Source organism: Anomaloglossus baeobatrachus, chromosome 7 (genome assembly GCF_048569485.1).
Source record: "Anomaloglossus baeobatrachus isolate aAnoBae1 chromosome 7, aAnoBae1.hap1, whole genome shotgun sequence".
Classification (NCBI taxonomy): Eukaryota; Metazoa; Chordata; class Amphibia; order Anura; family Aromobatidae; genus Anomaloglossus; species Anomaloglossus baeobatrachus.
In genome coordinates, this window is record NC_134359.1 from 41,626,749 (window position 1) to 41,647,210 (window position 20,462).

Below are 20,462 nucleotides of genomic sequence, written 5' to 3' on the forward strand. Positions count from 1 at the left end.
AGACCGGGAAAGAGACAGACCCGGAAAGAGACAGACCCGGAAATAGACAGACCTGGAAAGAGACAGACCTGGAAAGAGACAGGGAAAGAGACAGACCGGGAAAGAGACAGACCGGGAAAGAGACAGCCAGGGCAAAGAGACAGCCGGGGCAAAGAGACAGCTGGGGCAAAGAGACAGCCGGGGCAAAGAGACAGCCGGGGCAAAGAGACAGGCGAGGCAAAGAGACAGACGGGGCAAAGAGACAGACGGGGCAAAGAGACAGACACAGACAGACGGGGAAAGATACAGACACAGAGATAGAGAGAGACAGACACAGAGATGGAGACAGATAGACTGATACAAATACAGACAGAGAGATAGAAACAGACAGACAGAGACATAGACAAAGACAGACAAAGAAAGACAAAGACAGACAAAGAAAGACACAGACAGAGAGACAGACAGCAACACACAGACAGAGACTGGGAGAGAGACAGACAGACAGTTAGGGCGCTCTCACACATCGGCTTTTCGCCGGTTTGACGGGTGCGGCACACGCCAGTACAGTATGATACTGTACAGTGGCAGCGCCACAACTTCCGGGTCACATGCTCCGGTCACATGACAGCATGTGACCGGCGCTTATTGTGCTGCCAGTGTACTGTATACACTGTACTGGCGTGCGCCGCATCCGTCGAACCGGCGACAAGCCGGATGTGTGAGAGCGCCCTTACTATCCCAGGCAACGCCCGGGTACTACAGCTAGTAAATAAATCATACTCACCCTCCCTGACTCGCTCCTTTCTGGCCTTTGCTTCCTAATCCTGTCCTGTATACCCTGGCAATATACCCAGAAATGCCGGCTCAAGTAGTGGCAGCAGATTGGGTAATTGGGCACTTCTGGCTATTACTAGTGGGTCGAGGACTGGTGAGCATTGAAACTGAGAATCGGGATCGGTTGTCACCACGACTCGTAGGTGAACATATTTCGATAAGGAGATTCTAGGAAGTCAATAAAGCCGGGATCAGAGCCTCCTCCGCCGGCACATTACGGTGAGGAGTCGGTGCTAGGACCGGTTGCTGTCGGTAATAATAACCTTCTCTATTATTGATGCTCACATGTGAACCATTATCCCGATATTAGCCGTCACATGATACTACAGTCGTCCCTGTGTCAGAAACAAAGAAGTTTTATGTCTCCATCCAGCCAACGGGAATATCCGGTGACACCTCAGTATCATGAGACTATCAAATGATGAATGAGAGAAAATACAGCTGCCTCCGTACCTAAGGGGGAGGGGGGAGAAATGCAAACTACACGCTGTACCTCTCTCCATAAAGTAAGCAGCGGCCATCACCAAGCGTCCCGACATAATAGCCACTCCAAAGTAATTCAAAGTGTAAATAAAATCCCTTGTCATTATGTCTCACTTCCACGTCTGCCCCTTGGTTCTGGATGGAGTCAGTCTCCTTCCCCTTCTGGCAGCTGACTTCCCCTGTGTGTAGCAGGCAACCTCTCCAATGGATCATCAGGCCCTGCTCCTTTTCTGACATGCTGGGCAGGTTTTTTCTATTGCTTGCTCTGCGGAGACCTGACTGTAGGGAGAGTTACTGATCACCAGGACTCGGCTCATCAGTCACACACACATTGTTATCTTCTCTGAACACCAGGTGGCGCCGCACTAGGACATTGGAGATATCACTCTTCACTGAATCATGTAAATCAGGGGTGGGGAACCTTTTTTTCTGCCAAAGGCCATTTGGATATTTCTATACTCATTTGGGGGATGTACAAAATTATCAGTTTGAAATTTATCCTGTGATATTCGGTCAAGCAATTAATTAAGCCCCCCTGATGTGATGGCTGGAGCTGACGCTCTTTGGAGCGGCTGTGATGGTAGGTGGCATGTGTGATGATGTCACTCGCAACTACTTCTCATGGTTTGCGTCGGTCTGAAGCGCAGTCAACTCTGTACGATACATTTTGAAAATAACTCGCAGCAGAAAGTTCTGCAGATGGATATTATCCTGCAGCTTTATCACAGTGGGAAATTCATCACTGGTCACATTACATTTATAGAACTCAAGCACTGCAAGGTGCTTACATCACATAGGAGACACCAAGGCTACTGTATATACATCATAAATGAGATACAGAGACTGCAATATACAATACATCACATAGGAAACACTGAGACTGCTGTATACATCACATAGGAAACACCGAGGCTGCTGTATACATCGCATAACAAACAATGAGACTACTATATACATCACATAGGAAATACTGAGACTGCTGTATACATCACATAGGAGACACCGAGAGTGGTGTATACATCAAATAAGAGACGGGACTGCTATATGCATCACATAGGAGTCACTGAGGCTGCTGTATATACATCACATAGGAGATATAGAGACTGCTATACACACAACGTAGGAGACACCAAGACTGCTGTATACATCACATAGGAGACACTGAGACTGCTGTATAATCACATAGGAGACACTGAAACTGCTATATATATATATATATATATATATATATATATATATATCAATCACATAGGAGACCCAAAGCTGCTGTACATACATCACATAGGTAACACAGAGACTGCAATATACATCACATAGGAGACACCAAGACTGCTGTATATACACATCACATAGAAGACACCGATACTGCTGTATTCTTTACTAATTGGTCTCTCTGTTACCAAACTCTCCACTCTCCCCTCTCCAATCCTCCTGAATGCTGCAGCCAGGATCATTTTCCTCTCCAACCGCTTCACTGACGCCTCTGCTCTGTGCCATTCATTACACTGGTTGCCTATCCGCTACAGAATCCAATATAAACGTATCACGCTGACTCACAAAGATCCCCACGGTTCCACACCACCCTACATCTCCTCCCTCATGTCTGTCTATCACCCCACCCGTGCCCTCCGCTCTGCTAATGACATACATTCTACAAAGACACGGTGGTTGGATCCAAAGATCTCAAGTTTGGACTCATCAGATAAAGCACAGATTTCCACTGGTCTAATGTCCATTCCTTGTGTTCTTTAGCCCAAACAAGTCTCTTCTGCTTGTTGCCTGTCCTTAGCAGTGGTTTCCTAGCAGCTATTTTACCATGAAGGCTGCTGCACAAAGTCTCCTCTTAACAGTTGTTCTAGAGATGAGGTGTGTCCAAACTTTTGGTCTGTACTGTACGCACAAACAGAACGTGGTAGATCTTGCTCTTGAAGGTGGCTGCAGCCCAGGTGCAAGATGCTGATGTCACAGCCACTCAACCCATTCAACCTAGAGGGAAGGGGGACGGCTGCTTAGCAAAAAACTTGCACACTTAGGCGGGCTTTGCACACTACGACATCGCAGGTGCGATGTCGGTGGGGTCAAATTGAAAGTGACGCACATCCGGCATCGCATGTGACATCGCAGTGTGTAAACCCTAGATGATACGATTAACGAGCACAAAAGCGTCACAATCGTATCATCGGTGCAGCGTCGGCGTAATCCATAATTACGCTGACGCGACGGTCCGATGTTGTTCCTCATTCCTTCGGTAGCACACATCGCTGTGTGTGAAGCCGCAGGAGCAAGGAACATCTCCTACCGGCGTCACCACGGCTTCCGTAGGATATGCGGAAGGAAGGCGGTGGGCGGGATGTTTACATCCTGCTCATCTCCGCCCCTATTGGCTGCCTGCTGTGTGACGTCGCAGTGACGCCGCACGACCCGCCCCCTTAATAAGGAGGCGGGTCGCCGGCCAGAGTGATGGTCGCAGAGCAGGTGAGTGCATGTGAAGCCGGCGTAGCGATAATTTTCGCTACGGCTGCTATCACAAGATATTGTACCTGCGACGGGGGCGGGGACTATCGCGTGCGACATCGCAGCATCGGCTTGCGATGTCGCAACGTGCAAAGCCCGCCTTAGGCTGCTTTCACACCTCTGGTTTTTGCTATGCGGCACAATCCGGCACTTTGCTGGAAAATCGCAACCGGATTTTTTTGCTGCCGGTTGCGTTTTTTCTGCATAGACTTTAATTAGTGCCGGATTGTGCCGCATGGCCTTGCGTTTGGTCCGGTTTTTGCCGCATGCGGCAGATTTAGCCGATGCGGCGGCCGGATGGAACGTTGCCTGGCACGTTTGTTTGTGCGGCAAAAAAAAACCGCATTGCGCTGCATCCGGCCGATGCGGCGCTTTTCTCAATGCATCCCTATGGATGCTGGATGCGGCGCGATGCGGCAAAAAACGCATCCGGCCGCCGCATGCGGTTTTTGCCACTGCGCATGCTCAGTAGCATGCCGCAAGCGGCAAAAAACGGACGAGCCGCATGTAAAAACGTATGCAAAGGATGCAGTGTTTTCACCGCATCCATTGCATAGGTTTCACAGCCGGATTGAGCCGCACGGCGTGTGAAAGCAGCCTAATAAGGCTTGTACTGGGAGCCCATCATATAGATAGGTGTGATGCACAGTGTCTGAACTGTGACCTATAGATGACGCCAGAAACCCAGGTCAGGCGGGCTAATCAGCACTATACAGGGGCATCTCACACTGATAAGTGAGGTGCACAGTGTCTGAATTGTGGCCTATAAATGACGCACAACACTAGGCCAGGCGGGTCAGTTAGCACTATATACATGCATCACACACGACAGGCTCACCAATATACCACCTAAAATCAAAAGGTCCACACACATCCTGCAAAAATGGATAAAATGTGCCATCCTTCAATTATGAGATATTAGTTGATATTTTGGTCCAAAATATGGAAGCCCACAATCCACGTCACGGATACTCACACTTGCGAGTCCCTACACTAATTTATCAAGAAAACCCCACATAGAACTACAACAAAAAAGAAAAACCTACCAGAGATGCCAGACCAGATGATGTACGCACAAAATGGGCTGGACCATATATGACAAGCTTCCCCCCCATTCACCTTTTGTGTCTCCCCTATTTCCTCGTAGACTGTAAACTCCTCTTGGTATTTGAATTTTGTTATTTTGTATTGTCTCATATTGTCTGTACACGTCCCCTCTGAATTGTAAAGCGCTGCGGAATATGTTGGCGCTATATAAATAAAAATTATTATTATCATGTACATCACAGAGGAGACATCGAGCCTGCTATATACACATCCCATAGGAGACAACAAGACTGCTATATACATCACATGGGAGACATTGAGACTGCTGTATATACATCACAGGTAAATGGCCTGCGGGCCAGAGGTTCCCCACTGCTGATGTAAATGGTAGCCACTGGTTTTGACGTAGAGGATTTGCCACATTTTACACAGTGGAAATACACTGAAAACACATGTACATTTTTTACCTGTGGATAATGCAATTCTATGGGGAAGATCCGCACAGAATACTCCTCGCCTCGCAGGAGAAATCGATGTGTTGCAGATGTGAAACGCACCGCAGATTAATAAGGAGGCGCAGCGGCAGGAGGTTTCTATAAATCCATTCACTTTGCTGGATCTAGAAGATGCTGCGTTTTTTTTTTTATAGTGAAAATTCGAACGTAGCCGTACACGAGCGCCGCCAGAATAATCTATTGAGCCGTACACGAGCGCCGCCAGAATAATCTATGGAGCCGTACACGAGCGCCGCCAGAATAATCTATGGAGACGTACACGAGCGCCGCCAGAATAATCTATGGAGCCGTACACGAGCGACACTAGTATAATCTATGGAGCCGTACACGAGCGACACTAGTATAATCTATGGAGCCGTACACGAGCGACACCAGTATAATCTATGGAGCCGTACACGAGCGACACCAGTATAATCTATGGAGCCGTACACGAGCGACACCAGTATAATCTATGGAGCCGTACACGAGCGACACCAGTATAATCTATGGAGCCGTACACGAGCGACACCAGTATAATCTATGGAGCCGTACACGAGCGACACCAGTATAATCTATGGAGCCGTACACGAGCAACACCAGTATAATCTATGGAGCCGTACACGAGCGACACCAGTATAATCTATGGAGCCGTACACGAGCGACACCAGTATAATCTATGGAGCCGTACACGAGCGACACCAGTATAATCTATGGAGCCGTACACGAGCGACACCAGTATAATCTATGGAGCCGTACACGAGCGACACCAGTATAATCTATGGAGCCGTACACGAGCGACACCGGTATAATCTATGGAGCCGTACACGAGCGACACCAGTATAATCTATGGAGCCGTACACGAGCGACACCAGTATAATCTATGGAGCCGTACACGAGCGACACCAGTATAATCTATGGAGCCGTACACGAGCGACACCAGTATAATCTATGGAGCCGTACACGAGCGACACCAGTATAATCTATGGAGCCGTACACGAGCGACACCAGTATAATCTATGGAGCCGTACACGAGCGACACCAGTATAATCTATGGAGCCGTACACGAGCGACACCAGTATGATCTATGGAGCCGTACACGAGCGACACCAGTATAATCTATGGAGCCGTACACGAGCGACACCAGTATAATCTATGGAGCCGTACACGAGCGACACCAGTATAATCTATGGAGCCGTACACGAGCGACACAAGTATAATCTATGGAGCCGTACACGAGCGACACCAGTATAATCTATGGAGCCGTACACGAGCGACACCAGTATAATCTATGGAGCCGTACACGAGCGACACCAGTATAATCTATGGAGCCGTACACGAGCGACACCAGTATAATCTATGGAGCCGTACACGAGCGACACCAGTATAATCTATGGAGCCGTACACGAGCGACACCAGTATAATCTATGGAGCCGTACACGAGCGACACCAGTATAATCTATGGAGCCGTACACGAGCGACACCAGTATAATCTATGGAGCCGTACACGAGCAACACTAGTATAATCTATGGAGCCGTACACGAGCGACACCAGTATAATCTATGGAGCCGTACACGAGCGACACTAGTATAATCTATGGAGCCGTACACGAGCGACACCTGTATAATCTATGGAGCCGTACACGAGCGACACCAGTATAATCTATGGAGCCGTACACGAGCGACACCAGTATAATCTATGGAGCCGTACACGAGCGACACCGGTATAATCTATGGAGCCGTACACGAGCGACACCAGTATAATCTATGGAGCCGTACACGAGCGACACCAGTATAATCTATGGAGCCGTACACGAGCGACACCGGTATAATCTATGGAGCCGTACACGAGCGACACCGGTATAATCTATGGAGCCGTACACGAGCGACACCTGTATAATCTATGGGACTGTGCACGGTTTTTGTGCCCCAAAAAGAAAAAAATGGAGACGTGTCATGAATAAAATGCGCCCAATAAAAATTAACATTTTATTTTTTGTATACACGAAAACGGATGAATGTGAATGAAGCAGAAATGCGACTTGTAAATCCGCAGGAGATGTCTGCTCGCGGGTCAGCGCCTTCCCCAGCTCCTGCCGGAATACGCCACCAGGGGGCGACAATGAGCTCAGGAAGACGGAAAACATCAAATCCGCTTCATTCCGATGACGGCAGTGACGTAAAGAAAGCGATGACCTGCCGCTGCGACACCGTCACAGCTATCTCCTGACCTCACGTGCTCGCGATATGCAGACACACAAATGGTGACACGTAGGTGGTGACTCACCTGGGATTCCGGGGAGGTGTGATTGGCTCTGTCGCGATACACTCGGGATAAATGTCCCGTTCCAGCACCAACGCTCCTCCCACTTCCAGTCAACAGCATCGGTAACTGAGGCAACGAGACCCCGGTATCTGATTGGCAGGTTTGGATCTAAGGAGTTATCCAATAGGATTGCCTAGAGGGCGCGTCTTGTCCAATGGGAGTTCGAGAGGAGAGCGGCTGCGCCGTGACGTCACAGGCTGGGAGCCCGGCGCTGCTGCTGCTGCTGCGGTGTGCGCGCTAGTGGGGACTGGGCTCCCGCAGCATGGACACGGGGTGAGGTCCGCGCGCCCGAGGAGCGGGGCTTCCGGCGGCTGTGCACATGAGGCGGCGGGCTCCGGGGCCCGGGGACACGCGCGCAGGCAGGTAAGTGCGAGCTGCTGGGTACGGGATGGCACGAGTGTGCGGAGCCGGCTCCCGCCCGCCCTCCGGCTGCTGCAGGGTCTCGGCTGCCGCTCCTGATGGGCAACTTTCTGTGTGCGGCTCTGGATAACGCGCGGCGACTTTACATCGGATCAGTGCGCGCACCTACGGATGTCCCTTCTCCAGGATACGGCACGGACCCTGAGCCAGTGCTGCTGCCCCCTCCAGGGCAGGATCTACAGGGCAGTGCCCATTGCTGTGCCCCCTCCCCCTCAGGGACGAGGGCCTACCGGACAAGTGCCCGCTGCCAGGGGCAAGGACCTACAGGACAGGGGCAAGGACCACCAGGGCAGGTGGACAGGGGCAAGGACCTACAGGACAGAGGCAAGGACCTACAGGACAGTTGCCCACTACCAGGGGCAAGGACCTATAAGACAGGCGATACCCGCCAGGGGCAAGGACCTACCAGACAGGTGCCCACTGCCAAGGGCAAGGACCACCAGGGCAGGTGGACAGGGGCAAGGACCTACAGGACAGGGGCAAGGACCTACAGGACAGTTGCCCACTACCAGGGGCAAGGACCTATAAGACAGGCGATACCCGCCAGGGGCAAGGACCTACCAGACAGGTGCCCACTGCCAAGGGCAAGGACCTACAGGACAGGGGCGAGGACCTACCAGACAGGTGCCCACTGCCAGGGGCAAGGACCTAGAGGACAGGGGCAAGGACCACCAGGGCAGGTGGCCAGGGGCAAGGGCCTACAGGACAGGTGCCCACTACCAGAGGCAAGGACCTACAAGACAGGTGATACCCGCCAGGGGCAAGGACCTACCGGACAAGTGCCCACTGCCAAGGGCAAGGACCTACAGGACAGGGCCGAGGACCTACCAGACAGGTGCCCCCCTGCCGGGGCAAGGACCTACCAGACATGTGCCCCCCTGCCGGGGGCAAGGACCTACCAGACGGGAGCAAGAACCTAAAGGACAGGTGCCCACTGCTAGGGGCAATGACCGCCAGGGCAGGTGGCACCCCTTCCTCCAGGGGCAAGGACCTACAGGACAGATGCCCCCTGCCTAGATGTCCCTTCAAGGCTGTTTTGTGATGTTTTCCAATGCTAGGGCAGAGACCTACTGGACAAACTGCCATAGCTAAGTTAGGGTCCCACTCTACCGATGCCCCCCACTAGGGAAAGGACATACTTGGGACACGCACATTGAAATAGCAAGGACTCAGTGGGCTGCTAATGCTACCATTTGCTATGGCATGGATCCTCTGGGCCAGTGCCCACCACTACACTGGGCATGTACCTGCCACTAGGGCACTTGCAGGTGTGCCTTCGCACCCATCACCCTCTGTATCCTGGCACATCCACATACAGTCCTTCCCCTGGCGCAGGTATCATCTGAGCATCTAATCCTTCAGTGTTTTACCTCCGCACACGGCGGTGCCCACTCGTGCTGCCCCTGTAGTGCCGCTCACACCTCCACTACACCAGGCTGCTGGATGCTGTCATGGTTGTCCTTGTGCGGCTCCTGATGTCACCTGGGGCTTCTGTGATGTAGTTTTCAGCGGTTTTACTCCAGGAGGATGCAGGTTTTGTTTCCACTCCAAGGTGGGCATGAAATGTGGGCCTCGTGCCGCTGGTGTTTGAGAATTCAGACTTTCCTGATGCCGCCGTTGCATTATGTGCATTATGTGCCTGTGTGGTCGGTGCCCGCTGTGTGCCATCCGCCAGTGAATAGGTCACTCACTTTACATTGGCAGTATATGAAGTTTTCTGTGCTGCGTCTGCAGTGTGCCCGCCTGTGATGAAGGTCACCACTGAGTCCTGCACGGTGCCCGATGATTGCATGTCCAGATGAGATGTGACGGCTCTGAGCTGCTGGTGATTACATTGGTGACTTCCGTGTCGACCCCGCGCCCGTCTTCATTGGCTCCTTGAGAATTAGAAGTGTTGGGGAGGGGGGGGGGGTGCACTCAAGGTTGTGAGAAAATAAATGCAACTACTGCAGCGTTGCAGGCAGGAAGGTGCTGACGACTGGGCAGGTGTGGGCACTGCTGGAGGAATGCCAGGAATGTATGGGGGGGGATCCAGGATTTGCCGCCCATCTCTTGGGGCATAGTAACGCCAAGGGTTCCTGCGTGACAGTATCATGGCATCAGAGATTGCACACAAGCCCTTCCGTATGAATCATTTATTCACAGCGATGCTTTTTTTTTTCCTGCCGTGGCTGTTTGACAGATGCAGCAGAACTGAGTGTGTCTCTGCAGAGTGCGGCTCTGCTACATCAGTGTACAGTATATATCTTCTGAAGGTCACACTCTCCTCTGGGTGTCTTAGGGTTAATGAGGCAGCTGTACGATTTCTTAAACTCCGCTCTCCTCCTCTCCGATCAGTCTGATTCCTTCTTTGCTGCGTGGCGCTCTGCCAACGCTTCACATTGATAGATTATAATGTTGGGTTTATGGGAGCGTTATAGCAGGGAGCGTTACAGCAGGGTGCGTTATATACTGTCCGCCCGGATCTCAGGGTAACGCGTGCATCCGGCTGTATGATCCATCCGGGTGGCACAGTCCATCGCCTGCCGGGGCTCACATTTTGGTCCCTATTCAGATGTCCATGTTTTTATTTTTTCATGTATGAAAAAATAACACTTTTTCATCAATGTGTGCATCCAATTTTTCATATATTTACGGTCCATCACCGTAAAAAGCTTCTCCTACCCATTAAATGGTCTTCTACTCTTAGCTTTCTGCCCTCTGATGGCCAGCGCTGGGTTACAATATTAGAATCAGATGTTACTCACCCTGCCCCGGTCCACCATCGCCTTCCTGTCATTGCTCTGGTGACTATTTGCAGGCATGGCTCATGGGACTGCTGCAGCCAATGATTGCCTGCAGCGGTGATATGCAGCCAGGCAATAGAGACCAAGGCCGGGTGGCAGAAAAACGTCTGATTTTATTATTTTAACCCAGCGCTGGCCATCAGAAAGCTTTAAGAATAGATGGTTTCCTGGATGATGCATTGCTAATGGGGGGCTGTATGCCCAAAGGCCCCCTATTTTGGCGCACAAAATGCCTAAACACCTGTAGGACCCCCTAAGGCCTTGGCGCAAACCCTTTTTTCACTCTGCGTTTTGCTTTAATGCTGTGATAGGTTTGTTGTGGTTTCTTTAAACGTATCCATAGGCTTCTGACCGCCTTACGGTGTCACTTTCAGCTCCGTCAGGCTGCATCGATTGCTACGTATTCTTCTCCTCTATAGACTGGCACTGTGCTATTCCACACAGAAATCGTGTACTGTGCTGTGTGTTTTTCTAAGTGAGAACCTTTTGGGCAGCGGATGCTACCTTGTGCGCACACAGCGGCATCTGTCGGAGATGTACTTTGAAAAACCCTCATGGATGCTGCGAAATGTAGCATGAAGGTTACCAGTAAAGGACTAGTCCAAACATTAATAGCAGCTATCGGTAGGTGTGACCGCTGGGGTCCCCACCCCTGCTGAAATGTCCCATCATTTGGGCATCCATCTCCCCGCCCTCGGGAATACTGGAGAAAATCAATCTTTGTACTTTGTTCCTGATTCATTATTATTTTTTTTTTTTTGTGTTGCGGTATTTGTTGAAATTTTGGGTGGCCAATTCTTCAAAATGGCACAGACTGTTAAAGAATTTTACACAAAGTTGAGAATCGCCTTTTATTTTTGTCGTTCACTTTTTTGGGATTTCTTGGTGCAAAAAAGGCACTTTCGGCAACAATTGCTTAAAGGGAAGCCATCACCACTTGTTTGGCTATAAGCTGCGGCCACCACCACCGGGCTCTTATATACAGCATTCTAACATGCTGTATATAAGAGCCCAGGCCGGGGGTATAACATATAAAGTGTTTTTTAATACTTACCTAACGGTCGCGCGGTGGGCCTTATGGGCGTCTCCGTTGTCCGGTGCCGGCGCTGCCTCTTTTGGCCATCTTTGTGCTTCTTCTTCTCTAGCCGCGGTGCATGACAGGTCCGACGTCATCCACACTCGCCGGCATTCAGGTCCTGAGCAGGCGCACTGTGATCTGCCATGAGTAGGGCAGATCAAAGTATTGTAGTGCGCCTGCGCAGGACCGGTGAGTGTGTGTGTGATGTAGCCGCGTCATGCACACAGGCTTCAGAAAGAGGACGAAGATGGCCGAAAGAGGAGGCACCGACACCGGAGAACGGAGACGCCCATAAGGCCCATAATCAAACGTGTGGTAAGTATTATAAAGTGTTTTTTATGTTACATCCCCGGCCTGGGCTCTTATATACAGCATGCTAGAATGCTGTATATAAGAGCCCGGTGGTGGTGGCCGCAGCTTATAGGCCAAAAAAGTGGTGACAGGTTCCCTTTAAATTCTGTCACACATAAATTTACTTTTTGAGGGACTGGAGCACGTTTGCACAAAATGTTTGTGAATATTTGAAAAGTCACAACTAGAAGTGGGTGGATAGATTTGGTCCGGTCCATCGACCAGGTCAGTAGTCGTTGGCATCTGGACCGGAGGCTCGCACTCCTCTTACCTTCCTGGATCCACGGCTTGGCTTTGATTAGCCTGATTGGCTTGACGTCATGAGAGACTAGAGCATGCTTGCACAAAATGTTTGTGAATTTTTGAAAAGTCACAAATAGAGATGGGTGGATAAATTCGGTTGGGTCCATCGACCAGGTCAGCAATCATTGGCGTCTGCACAGTAGGCTCGCAAACCTCTTACCTTCATGCATGGGCTTTGATTAGCTGGACTGGCTTGACGTCATTAGTGGCATCACATCCCAATGGTGACGTTACACCGGCCAGGTTCATAAAAAGCCGCGTCAGGAATCCTGAAAGGTAAGAGATTCATGAGCCTTTCCGTCCATTAACTACTGACCTGGCCAATAGATCGGAGTCTCGGGAATAGATTCTTCCATCTCCTTTTGCAAATTGAGTTGGGTGAAAACCCCTGGAAAACCCAAACTCTGACCATCCTAAAAAAAACATGAATCATGTAAAATTATTAAAAGCCTCAATGAAAACTATGAATATGGTGCAAACAAAGAAAGGCACAAAACTAGATTGAAAAAAAAAAAAAAAAAAGCATTGATGAATCAGCCCCAAAGTCCAGCTATTCATGTTGGGAATGAATCTTTAAAGTGCACTAATCACCAGGATTTTCCTATATAACCTAAAGCCAGAGCTATACTGGCGCTATCAGGCTGATTCTAGACATACCTTTAGTTGTCATCTAAGATGTATAGGTTTTGAAACAAAAGCAAGTAAAGTTTGTAAAATCAGCAGCTTGTTGAAAGACAGCAGCTGACGATCAGCAAATAGCTGGGGTGGTTATTCAGTTATCCCCTCCCACTGTTACTTAGGCTAATTCGATTGTAGAATCATTTTACTTTGTTACTAGAAGGACCTGTGCTGATGTCATACCCATGTGACCACAAGGGGCGGGGCCTCAGCCAACATAGCTGATACCAGGAAGCAACGTTTTCTGTTGGCTGAGGCACCACCCCTTCTGGTCACATGGGTATGACATCAGCTCAGGTCCTTCTAGTCACAAAGTAAATCGATTCTATAATAGAATTTGCATAAGTAACAGAAGGAGGGGGTAACTATGAATATCCCCCCCCCCCCCCAGCTATCAGCTAATTCGGCAGCTGCTGTCACTCAAAAAGCCGCTCATTTTACAAAAGTTTACTTGCTTGTGTTTCAAAACCTATACATCTGAGCTGACATCTACAGGTATATATAGAATAAGCCTGATAGTGCCAGTATAGCACTGGCTATAGGTTATATAGGACAATCCTGGTGATTGGTGAGCTTTAAAGGTGCTGTCTTGATAGATAATCCCTGTACATTGATTACATGGTGGGCACAAATGACCATCTGTATATCACATGGACCCCTCCTAGTGGTCCCCTGCTTGGGTCATAGATGGGATCCTTAGTGGTGGCCATATGTACAACCGTAGTCCCATCACAACCTCCGTCTGGAGTTTCTGCTGGATGGAAACCTGTATGGATGCGTGGAGACACAGGACGTGGTGGATACGGCATTCGGTGGTCTGGACTGGGGGGGAAATGGTGATGAAAGGAAGGCTCAGATCCCGGGGTGAGGTCAGGATAAGGAGGAGGCAGAACCCTCTGTCTATAATTGCAGGGTGTGCCACTTACTCCAAAACATTGCCCCAGCGGGAGCCAGAGGCCCTGGCAGATGTTCAGATCTGAGAATACACAGCTGGCTTTTACTTTCCAGCCGGCAGAGAAGCGAGAGCCGGAAAATGTAGTAATAAGCTGCTCATCGCACGGCCCTGTATTGTCCTCTGCTGACATACGAGGGAGCTGACATAACGAGAGCGTAACAGCGGGTTTTATCAGGGCACATGGTGGCCATCGTCCTTACATGCTGGCAACGGCTGAGAGGGAGGAGATGGCGGTGAGCAAACATCAGTCTGATTGTAGGGAGTGCAGGTGTAAGACATGCTGGGAGTTGTAGTTCCAGGACCGCGCAGCAGTGCCGTAGGTTGGTGACACATACGCCCGAATGTCGGGCAGGATTTCTGTGCCCGCAGAGATGGAGGGTATAATTCTCGGCAGGGAGCTGTAGATTTCCAGTTTTGGCACAGCTCATCATTTCTATGTGCGAGAGGACAGAAGATTGTGTCCTACCGAGTGGCTTCAGAAATTCTGCAAACCCGTATGTTGGAAATAAGCTGCGTGCCTGGACGCTTGTAGCTGAACTGACAACTCTGTCTCCAAGGGATTATAGCGGATCACGTTCTGCTTTATACTCGGGGAAGATTTAAGCCTCGGCTCTGTTAATTCAGCACTGGCTCTCCCGGCTCCGACCGCTATGGAAGCTCGAGTGCTTTGGAGCTGAATAATCTTGTAAATGCACTTTTTACTCCCCCCTAAAGCTCGCCTTTAGTAATTTTATTACTGATAAGAAGGTTAGTCCATTTTCGATCACAATGTATGACATTTTTAGGGTCGTTTTTACTGTCCATTTGACCACCAGTCGGTAGAGTCCAACAGAGCCACCGCACAGCTGTGAGAGCTGCAATGTCCGGTAACAGTTTGCAGTTGGGTTTGGTGCCCAACTGTTCTCATGGTGGGATCCCCTTATCGCTGTATTTCCATTTTTACCAGGACTTTAATATTATGATACGTCTTCTACAGACCATGCGCCCTTCACATCCGGTTTCAAGCCCAATATCTCTACAGTAGATAGTTTTCTGGCCAACTGTTCCTGAAGCATTGGTGGTCTTCCCCTTTTTCCAGGACAATCCTGAATGTTTCTGGAGTTGGTCAGTATGTATATTGCTAGGATTATTATTATTATTATAGCGCCATTTATTCCATGGCGCTTTACAAGTGAAAGAGGGTATACGTACAACAATCATTAACAGTACAAAACAGACTGGTATAGGAGGAGAGAGGATATGCCAACATGTTATGATCTGCCGGGTGGGACATCTGGGATCTGCACTATTCCTGAAAATGAAGGGGCTCCAATGCCTATGTAATACAGAATGTTTCTGTTTCACATCCCCCCCAACTACCTGATGTCTCACTTGGGTCATAACGTAGCCCCTTCCTTCTTAAAGAGGACCAAACACCAGGATTTTCCTATATAAACTAAAGCCAGTGCTATACTGGTGCTATCAGGCTGATTCTATACATACCTTTAGTTGTGAGATCGGATGTATAGTTTCTGAAATACAGGCAAGTAAAGTTTGTGAAATGCACTGTTATTTGATTAATAGCAGCTACAGAGTATCTAATAGGTGGGTCAGGTTTTGCTAGTTATTCCCACTTCTGTCTGCCTGTCCTTCCTCCCTCCCTCCCTCCTCTCCTTGTAATAACAGACAGGGGGAGGAAGGACAGGCAGGCAGATAGGGGCGGGAATAACTAGCAAAACCCGAACCACCTATTAACATAGATATTCTGTTGCACCTCTCATCAAATAACAGTGCATTTCACAAACTTTACTTGCCTGTATTTCAGAAACTATACATCCGATCTCACAACTAAAGGTATGTATAGAATCAGCATGACTGCGCCAGTTTAGCTGTGGCTTTAGTTTATATATGAATATCTTGGTGGTTGGTCCTCTTTAAGCACCTCACGTATTTTACATCTAAGTCAGCAGCACAATTAAAGATGATGTTAGCAAAAAGAAATCGGGCTATTAGAATTTCATTATCTGATTCGTTTTTTTTTCTTTGTTTGGGGGGTGTAAACCCTTTCCAGGGGAAACGCTCTTCTCTTTTTGAAACCGCACAAACTCTCAGCCAAACCAAGCTCTTATTGGGCGATTGTCTATCTAGTGAATGGCCGTTCGGTTGACAGCCATCTCATGTGGGTATGATCGGCTTTAGGATTCTAGAGGCCCACGATCCGCACCAATATACAGTGGAAAACCCCTTCTATGATTGTTCTTAGTGCCTTTAAAGCCCAATACAGATTAGATAGCGGTGAGGCGAGTGCTATCTCTTCCGAAGGCCCCTTACACGGGAATGCTTGGCTCAGTCAAATGCTTTTGTGATCTCAATGAGAGCGTCTGACCCCCTTGTGCCTTCCGTCGGACCCCCCCCGCCCTTGTGCCTTCCGTCGGACCCCCCCCCGCCCTTGTGCCTTCCGTCGGACCCCCCCCCGCCCTTGTGCCTTCCGTCGGACCCCCCCGCCCTTGTGCCTTCCGTCGGACCCCCCCGCCCTTGTGCCTTCCGTCGGACCCCCCCCGCCCTTGTGCCTTCTGTCGGACCCCCCCCCCCGCCCTTGTGCCTTCTGTCGGACCCCCCCCCCGCCCTTGTGCCTTCTGTCGGACCCCCCCCCGCCCTTGTGCCTTCTGTCGGACCCCCCCCGCCCTTGTGCCTTCTGTCGGACCCCCCCGCCCTTGTGCCTTCTGTCGGACCCCCCCCCGCCCTTGTGCCTTCTGTCGGACCCCCCCCGCCCTTGTGCCTTCTGTCGGACCCCCCCCGCCCTTGTGCCTTCTGTCGGACCCCCCCCGCCCTTGTGCCTTCTGTCGGACCCCCCCCCCGCCCTTGTGCCTTCTGTCGGACCTCCCCCCCGCCCTTGTGCCTTCTGTCGGACCCCCCCCCCGCCCTTGTGCCTTCTGTCGGACCCCCCCCCCGCCCTTGTGCCTTCTGTCGGACCCCCCCCCCCCGCCCTTGTGCCTTCTGTCGGACCCCCCCCGCCCTTGTGCCTTCTGTCGGACCCCCCGCCCTTGTGCCTTCTGTCGGACCCCCCCCGCCCTTGTGCCTTCTGTCGGACCCCCCCCGCCCTTGTGCCTTCTGTCGGACCCCCCCGCCCTTGTGCCTTCTGCCTTGTGCCTTCTGTCGGACCCCCCCCCCCCGCCCTTGTGCCTTCTGTCGGACCCCCCCCGCCCCGCCCTTGTGCCTTCTGTCGGACCCCCCCCGCCCCGCCCTTGTGCCTTCTGTCGGACCCCCCCCGCCCCGCCCTTGTGCCTTCTGTCGGACCCCCCCGCCCCGCCCTTGTGCCTTCTGTCGGACCCCCCCGCCCCGCCCTTGTGCCTTCTGTCGGACCCCCCCCGCCCCGCCCTTGTGCCTTCTGTCGGACCCCCCCCCGCCCCGCCCTTGTGCCTTCTGTCGGACCCCCCCCGCCCCGCCCTTGTGCCTTCTGTCGGACCCCCCCCCGCCCCGCCCTTGTGCCTTCTGTCGGACCCCCCCCCACCGCCCTTGTGCCTTCCGTCGGACCCCCCCCCACCGCCCTTGTGCCTTCCGTCGGACCCCCCCCCCACCGCCCTTGTGCCTTCCGTCGGACCCCCCCCCACCGCCCTTGTGCCTTCCGTCGGACCCCCCCCCACCGCCCTTGTGCCTTCTGTCGGACCCCCCCCCACCGCCCTTGTGCCTTCTGTCGGACCCCCCCCACCGCCCTTGTGCCTTCTGTCGGACCCCCCCCCACCGCCCTTGTGCCTTCTGTCGGACCCCCCCCGCCCTTGTGCCTTCTGTCGGACCCCCCCCGCCCTTGTGCCTTCTGTCGGACCCCCCGCCCTTGTGCCTTCTGTCGGACCCCCCCCGCCCTTGTGCCTTCTGTCGGACCCCCCCCGCCCTTGTGCCTTCTGTCGGACCCCCCCGCCCTTGTGCCTTCTGCCTTGTGCCTTCTGTCGGACCCCCCCCCCGCCCTTGTGCCTTCTGTCGGACCCCCCCCGCCCCGCCCTTGTGCCTTCTGTCGGACCCCCCCCGCCCCGCCCTTGTGCCTTCTGTCGGACCCCCCCCGCCCCGCCCTTGTGCCTTCTGTCGGACCCCCCCCGCCCCGCCCTTGTGCCTTCTGTCGGACCCCCCCCGCCCCGCCCTTGTGCCTTCTGTAGGACCCCCCCCCGCCCCGCCCTTGTGCCTTCCGTCGGACCCCCCCCCACCGCCCTTGTGCCTTCCGTCGGACCCCCCCCCCCCACCGCCCTTGTGCCTTCCGTCGGACCCCCCCCCCCACCGCCCTTGTGCTTTCCGTCGGACCCCCCCCCCACCGCCCTTGTGCTTTCCGTCGGACCCCCCCCCACCGCCCTTGTGCCTCCTTCCGTCGGACCCCCCCCCCCGCCCTTGTGCCTTCCGTCGGACCCCCCCCCCCCCCCCCGCCCTTGTGCCTTCCGTCGGACCCCCGGCAGCGGCTTATCTCTTGGAGAACAAAATGATTGACTGTTGGATCTTCAACTGCTGGATTCTTCTTTGCACTCACATCTGTCCGGTAAAAGTCAGGAGGACCCCATACACATTAGACGCTCTGCTGATTCAGCCAAAAGTTTTGATGGGGTGTAATCAGGATGTGGATAAATATACTGAATTCTATATGCTATAAATAACCCAACTTTCTACGTCTAGAAGACAAAGTTCATCCGAAGTGCAATTTAGCTTTGCAGTGTTTTGCCGCCGCTCTTTCTGCACTGATGTACTTCAGGCCTTGTCAGACCTGGACATGAGACTCGTGGAAGATATTAGATTACTTTAGTACAAACGCCGGTAATTCTGGGACCAGATCAGTTACTTTTGAGTTGGGAGATTACAAGAGAAATCTCAGAAGCTTTTATGGAATTTTTTTTTTTTTTTTTTTTTTTTTACCTTTTTCCATATTCTCAAACTTTTGCATTCCAGAAATGACTTATGTTTTTTTAAGGCAACAAATCAGATAATGCTCGTTTTTTTGTTTTGTTTTTTTAATTTATAAATAACTTATTGTGCTCCTAAATCAATTCTAATTTTCAGCTTTTGGATCTCGTGCTTTATTTTTGTATTCTGGGAAAGGTTCCGATTTCTCGCATTATGCACCTTGTTCTCAGGAAGCCGGGACATGTACGGAGCGGTTCTGCGCTCATTGCGCCGGCATGCAGGGTCTTCCTGTTCTTTCTTGGCACAATCGACTTTTATAAAATGAGTTTATTCGAAATAATTTTCGCTCTTTGCATGCGTTGATCCTCCCCCTCATCCTTCACTTTGCAAAGTCTGGCAGCTGTAATAAAATACTTGTGATATCCTGTTTTTCTTGCCTGCGGTAGTTTTGCATTGTGTTTTGGCAGCGATGGGATGTGTGTGCTTAATAGTATTCCCTGTCTGTAATATCTTAGTAAAAAATGATTATTCCCCCCCCCTCATATAAGAAAGGTGCACCTATTTCATTATATCATGGCACATCCTAGAGCGATTGTTGGGGGGATTCGATCTCTGGGCCGCCCACCATTCCTGAGAGTTCATGGCTGCAGCGCCATCATTGCCTTTCCCTGCAAATTGTAGCCTATGCCTCCCGCCGTGCAGTTGGGCAGGGAACCGCGACACCACTTCATTCATTCATTCATTCATTCATTCATTCATTCACTTTCCTGCACCGCCATATGGCTGCAAGCTTTATGGAGCCAAATGCCAACCCGATGTGTCACTCTAGATGAGTAAGATGTCTCACTAGCAGCCTAAAAGCAGCCCTATGTTCACACATTGTGTTTTTGTTGCTTTTTTTTTTTTTTTTTTTAATGCAAATTTAAAATCTGCTTTTTACCATACCATCAACAGCTATATTTCCGAAATCTCACGCACACAGCTTTTTTTCCTGCAGTGAGTAAGTGAAAAAAAAATGCTGCTATTCGTTTTTGCAGCAGTTTTGGTGAAAAAAACCAAAACGCAAATACAGGAGGATATAAAATATATTTATTTTTGTGATTTTTCCAAAGTATAAACCATAGGGTTCGCCTGACTCCAAGAACAGTTTAATTAAATCAGAGATGTTTACAGTAAACAATGCCCGACCAACAGGTGACAGTATACAGTGCCCGTCCAACAGGTGACAGTATACAGTGCCCGTCCAACAGGTGACAGTATACAGTGCCCGTCCAACAGGGGACAGTATACAGTGCCCGTCCAACAGGGGACAGTATACAGTGCCCGTCCAGCAGGGGACAGTATACAGTGCCCGTCCAGC

The 20,462-nt window shown here is 51.2% G+C and overlaps 2 protein-coding genes across 4 annotated transcripts in view; one reads left to right on the forward strand and one right to left on the reverse strand.

Moving 5' to 3' along the window:
* CCDC148 (coiled-coil domain containing 148) overlaps nucleotides 1-9,883 on the reverse strand; it is a 214,909-nt gene extending 205,026 nt beyond the window's left edge. The window contains exon 1 of one of the 3 annotated variants that reach the window (XM_075317245.1): nucleotides 9,465-9,883. The gene's annotated coding sequence lies outside the window, so the exon portion shown is untranslated. Of the gene's footprint in view, nucleotides 1-7,635; nucleotides 7,757-9,464 lie in introns of those variants that run through there. The other 2 variants (XM_075317247.1, XM_075317246.1) reach the window with 2 other exon arrangements.
* Nucleotides 7,855-20,462, forward strand: part of PKP4 (plakophilin 4) — a 391,306-nt gene continuing 378,698 nt past the window's right edge. Inside the window, exon 1 of the mRNA XM_075317248.1 lies at nucleotides 7,855-8,037. The gene's annotated coding sequence lies outside the window, so the exon portion shown is untranslated. The remainder of the gene's footprint in view (nucleotides 8,038-20,462) is intronic.